The following is a 6,000-nucleotide window of genomic DNA, read 5'->3' as shown; positions in this document are numbered from 1 at the left end:
TATAATAAGTGTAGAGTAAGGAGGTTATTGGCATTGGTTATACCTGTTCACAATGTTGAGGAAGACCCAGGCTCTTTTTATGTCTTTAGTGTCATTCTTAGAGTTGATGTTCAGTTGCTCAGTTGTGTCTGACTCTTTGACACCCCACGGACTGCAGCACACCAGGCTTCCCTATTCTTCACTATTGCTGGAGTTTGTTCAAACTCAGGTCCGTTGAGTCGATGATGCCATCCAAACATCTCATCCTCTGTCACCCCCTTCTCCTGCCTCAATCTTTCTCAGCATCAGGGTCTTTTCCAGTGTGTCAGTTCTTCGCATCAGGTGGCCAAAGTACTGGAGCTGCAGCTTCAGCATCAGTCCTTCCAATGCATATTCAGGGTTGATTTCCTTTAGGATTGACTGTTTTTGTTTTGTTTTGTTTTTTTTAGGATTGACTGGTTTGATCTCCTTGCAGTCCAAGGGACGCTCAAGAGTCTTCTCCAGAACCACAGTTTGAAAGCATCAATTATTCAGCACTCAGCCTTTATGGTTCAGCTCTCACATCCTTAAAATTCTTAAAGTAATTTCATCTATTGTTTGGCTTCAGGCTCTCACAGTGCCAGTCATGTTATCCAAGTTCAAGACAAGGAGAAGTTTGCTAAAAGAGGGAAAGGCAGTACTAATTGGGGCTTTGCTTATGATAAAGGAAAGTAAAGGAAGTCTTAGAGGCAATCCCATTAGCAGATTTCCCCCATGTATCCACTGTCCAGAACATTGTCTCCCTACATTTAATGCATGTTGATTTTCAGCTTTGCTGGTAGGAGATGGCAACTGAGAAGTCAATTTCAAATTGCTGTTGGATTAAACAACAAACCTTTGTCTGGAAGATTATCTTTAGATAACCTTAGAAGGAAATCTCCTTGATCACTTATTTCTATTTTGCATTTTCCTTTATCTTTCCTCTCTTACCCTGATTATGAAAGGTGATGTATATAACTTGTAGACACTGAGTCCTCATTTCCTGACTCTTGAAAACGGTGCCTCAAATCACTTCCCAGATTGGACGTTTGTTTGCTCCAGGGGATGTGACAGAATGACATCCTATGACAGAATGATCTCTGTTCATTTCCAAGGCAAACCATTCAATATTGCAGTAATCCAAGTCCATGCCCCAACCAATAATGCTGAAGAAGCTGAAGTTGAATGGTTCTATGAAGACCTATAAGACTTCTAGAACTAACACACACAAAAAGATGTCCTTTTCGTCATAGGGGACTGGGATGCGAAAATAGGAAGTCAAGAACTGGAGTATCTTTTACCAAGGCAAATTGGGCCTTGGAGTGCAAAATAAAACAGGGCAAAGGCTAACAGTTTTCCCTAGAGAACACACTGGTGACAGCCAACACCCTATTTCAACAACACAGGAGAAGATGCTACACATGGACATCACCAGATGGTCAATATTGAAATCAGATTGATTATATTCTTTGCAGCCAAAGATGGAGAAGCTCTATACAGTCAGCAAAAACACGACTGGGAGCTGACTGTGGCTCAGATCAAGAACTTGTTGCCAAACTCAGACTTAATTGAAGAAAGTGGGGAAAACCACTAGACTATCCAGGTATGACCTAAATCAAATTCCTTACAATTATACAGTGGAAGTGACAAAAAGATTCAAGGGATTAGATCTCAGAGTGCCTGAAGAACTGTGGAGAGAGGTTTGTGACATTGTATAGGAGGCAGTGATCAAGACTACCCCCAAGAAAAATAAATGTGAGAAGGCAAAACGGTTGTCCATGAGGCCTTACAAATAGCTGAGAAGAGAAGTGAAAGCCAAAGGAGAAGAGGAAAGATATACCCATTTGAATGCAGAGTTCCAAAGAACAGCAAGGAGAGATAAGAAAGCCTTCCTCAGTGATCAGTGCAAAGAAATAGAGGAAAACTATAGGATGGGAAGGACTAGAGATCTCGTCAAGAAAATTAGAGATACCAAGGGATCATTTCATGCAAAGATAGGTACAGTAAAGGACAGAAATGGTATGGACCTAACAGAAACAGAAGATGTTAAGAAGAGGTGGCAAGAATACACACAAGAACTATACAAAAAGATCTTAATGACCCAGATAACCATGATGGTGTGATCACTCCCCTAGAGCCAGACATCCTGGAATGTGAAGTCAAGTGGGCCTTAGGAAGCATCACTATGAACAAAGCTAGTGGAGGTGATAGAATTCCAGTTGAGCTATTTCAAATCCTAAAGGATGATACTGTGAAAGTGCTGTGCTCAATATTCCAGCAAATTTAGAGAACTCAACAGTGGCCACAGGACTGGAAAAGGTCAGTTTTCATTCCAGTCCCAAGGAAGGGCAATGCCAAAGAATCTTCAAACTTACCACACAATTACATTCATCTCACATGCTAGTAAAGTAATGCTCAAAATTCTCCAAGCCAGGCTTCAACAGTATGTGAACCATGAACTTCCAGATGTTCAAGCTGGATTTAAAAAAGAGGAACCAGAGATCAAATTGCCAACATCTGTTGGATCATCAAAAAAGAGAATTCCAGAAAAACATCAACTTCATTGACTACATTAAAGCCTTTAGCCCACAACAAAGTGTGGAAAATTCTTCAAGAGATGGGAATACCAGAGTACCTTACCTGCCTCCTGAGAAATCTGTATGCAGGTCATTAAGCAACAGTTAGAAGTGGCATGGAACAACAGACTGGTTCAAAATAGGGAAAGGAGTACATCAAGGCTGTATATTGCTACCCTGCTTATTTAATTTTTATGCAGAGTACATCATGTGAAATGCCAGACTGGGATGAAGCACAAGCTGGAATCAAGATTGCTGGGAGAAATATCAATAACCTAAGATATACAGATGATACCACCATCATGAGAGAAAGTAAAGAGGGACTGAAGAGCCCCTTGATGAAAGTGAAAGAGGAGAGTGAAAAAGTTGGCTTAAAGCTCAACATTCAGAAAACGAAGATCACGGCATCCGGTCCCATCACTTCATAGCAAATAGATGGGGAAACAATGGAAACAGACTCTTTTGTGGCGGGGAGGAGCGGGGGGGGGGGGGGGGGGGGCGGGCTCCAAAATCACTGCAGATGGTGACTGCTGCCATGAAATTAAAAATGCTTACTCCTTGGAAAAAAAGTTACGACCAACCTAGAAAGCATATTAAAAAGCAGAGACATTACTTTGCCGACAAAGGCCCATCTGGTCAAAACTGGTTTTTCCAGGAGTCATGTTTCGATGTGAGAGTTGGACCGTAAAGAAAGCTGACTACCAAAGAATTGATGCTTTTGAATTGTGGTGCTGGGGAAGACTCTTGAGAGTCCCTTGGACAGCAAGGAGCTCAACCCAGTCAATCCTAAAGGAAATCAATCCTGAATATTCATTGGAAGGACTGATGCTGAAGCTGAAACTCCAATACTTTGGTCACCTGATGGGAAGACCTGACTCATTGAAAAAGACCCTGATGCTGGGAATAATTGAAGGCTGGAAGAGAAGGGGACAACAGAGGATGAGATGGTTGGATGGCATCACCAACTCGATGAACATGAGTTTGAGCAACATCTCGGAGTTGGTGATGGACAGTGAAGCCTAGCGTGCTGCAGTCCAAGGGGTCACAAAGAGTTGGACACGACTGAGTGACATTGTACAGGAGACATAGATCAAGACCATCCCCATGGAAAAGAAATGCAAAAAAGCAAAATGGCTGTCTGGGGAGGCCTTACAAATAGCTGTGAAAAGAAGAGAAGCAAAAAGCAAAGGAGAAAAGGAAAGATATAAGCATCTGAATGCAGAGTTCCAAAGAACAGCAAGAAGAGATAACAAAGCCTTCTTCAGCAATCAGTGCAAAGAAATAGAGGGAAACAACAGAATGGGAAAGACTAGAGACCTCTTCAAGAAAATTAGAGAAACCAAGGGAATGTTTCATGCAAAGATGGGCTCGATAGAGGACAGAAACAGTATGGACCTAACAGAAGCAGAAGATATTAAGAAGAGGTGGCAAGAATACACAGAAGAACTGTACAAAAAAGATCTTCACGACCAAGATAATCACGATGGTGTGATCACTCACCTAGAGCCAGACATCCTGGAATGTGAAGTCAAGTGGGCCTTAGAAAGCATCACTATGAACAAAGCTAGTGGAGGTGATGGCATTCCAGTTGAGCTATTTCAAATCCTGGAAGATGATGCTGTGAAAGTGCTGCACTCAATAAGCCAGCAAATTTAGAAAACTCAGCAGTGGCCCCAGGACAGGAAAAGGTCAGTTTTCATTCCAATCCCAAAGAAAGGCAATGCCAAAGAATGCTTAAACTACTGCACAATTGCACTCATCTCACATGCTAGTAAAGTAATGCTCAAAATTCTCCAAGCCAGGCTTCAGCAATACGTGAACCGTGAACTTCCAGATGTTCAAGCTGGTTTTAGAAAAGGCAGAGGAACCAGAGATCAAATAGCCAAAATCCGCTGGATCATGGAAAAAGCAAGAGAGTTGCAGAAAAACATCTATTTCTGCTTTATCGACTATGCCAAAGCCTTTGACTGTGTGGATCACAATAAACTGTGGAAAATTCTTCAAGAGATGGGAATACCAGACCACCTGACCTACCTCTTGAGAAACCTATATGCAGGTCAGGGAGCAAAAGTTAGAAGTGGACATGGAACAACAAACTGGTTCCAAATAGGAGAAGGAGTCCATCAAGGCTGTATATTGTCACCCTGCTTATTTAACTTCTATGCAGAGTACATCATGAGAAACGCTGGACTGGAAGAAGCACAAGCTGGAATCAAGATTGCCGGGAGAAATATCAATAACCTCAGATATGCAGATGACACCACCCTTATGGCAGAAAGTGAAGAGGAACTAGAAAGCCTCTTGATGAAAGTGAAAGAGGAGAGTGAAAAAGTTGGCTTGAAGCTCAACATTCGGAAAACGAAGATCATGGCATCTGGTCCCATCACTTCATGGGAAATAGATGGGGAAACAGTGGAAACAGTGTCAGACTTTATTTTTCTGGGCTCCAAAATCACTGCAGATGGTGATTTCAGCCATGAAATTAAAAGACGCTTACTCCTTGGAAGAAAAGTTATGACCAACCTAGATAGTATATTCAAAAGCAGAGACATTACTTTGCCGACTAAGGTCCGTCTAGTCAAGGCTATGGTTTTTCCAGTGGTCATGTATGGATGTGAGAGTTGGACTGTGAAGATGGCTGAGCGCTTTTGATGCTTTTGAACTGTGGTGTTGGAGAAGACTCTTGAGAGTCCCTTGGACTGCAAGGAGATCCCACCAGTCCATTCTAAAGGAGATCAGCCCTGGGTATTTTTTGGAAGGAATGATGCTAAAGCTGGAACTCCAATACTTTGGCCACCTCATGCGAAGAGTTGACTCATTGGAAAAGACTGTGATGCTGGGAGGGATTGTGGGCAGGAGGAAAAGGGGACGACAGAGGATGAGATGGCTGGATGGCATCACTGACTCGATGGACGTGAGTCTGAGTGAACTCCAGGAGATGGTGATGGACAGGGAGGCCTTGGGTGCTGCAGTTCATGGGGTCGCAAAGAGTCGGATATGACTGAGCGACTGAACTGAGCTAGGATGTCCCAATGATTCTAATCTTCCCTGCTTTGAATTCATTCACTCCATGAAGAGAGATCAAGCATCAAAGCTTGGTAAGTAGGCTTCCTTTCACACAAATCCTAAAGAAATCTATCATCTTAGATAGAGCCTTGAGGTTGTCCCTAAGGTTATGTTTAAGTTTGATGTGTGATTCTTCCATTTTATCTACCTCAAAGGATTATCTTTTATCCCTTAGAGGAGGTTGTTTTCCTGAAGATGGTAAAACAAACAAACAAAAAAGCACACACACCTTAAGAGATGCCTTAGAAAATAAACATCTTTACTCTTAAAATACTTTGGGCCAACCAATTTGAAAAATGCCTAAAACTTTATAACCTGATATAAAAAGTGGACTTCCTTTGCTCTTTAAAATTAGACCAAA

Source organism: Budorcas taxicolor, chromosome 11, assembly GCF_023091745.1.
Source record: "Budorcas taxicolor isolate Tak-1 chromosome 11, Takin1.1, whole genome shotgun sequence".
In the NCBI taxonomy this organism is placed as follows: domain Eukaryota; kingdom Metazoa; phylum Chordata; class Mammalia; order Artiodactyla; family Bovidae; genus Budorcas; species Budorcas taxicolor.
This window is presented reverse-complemented; position numbering follows the sequence as displayed.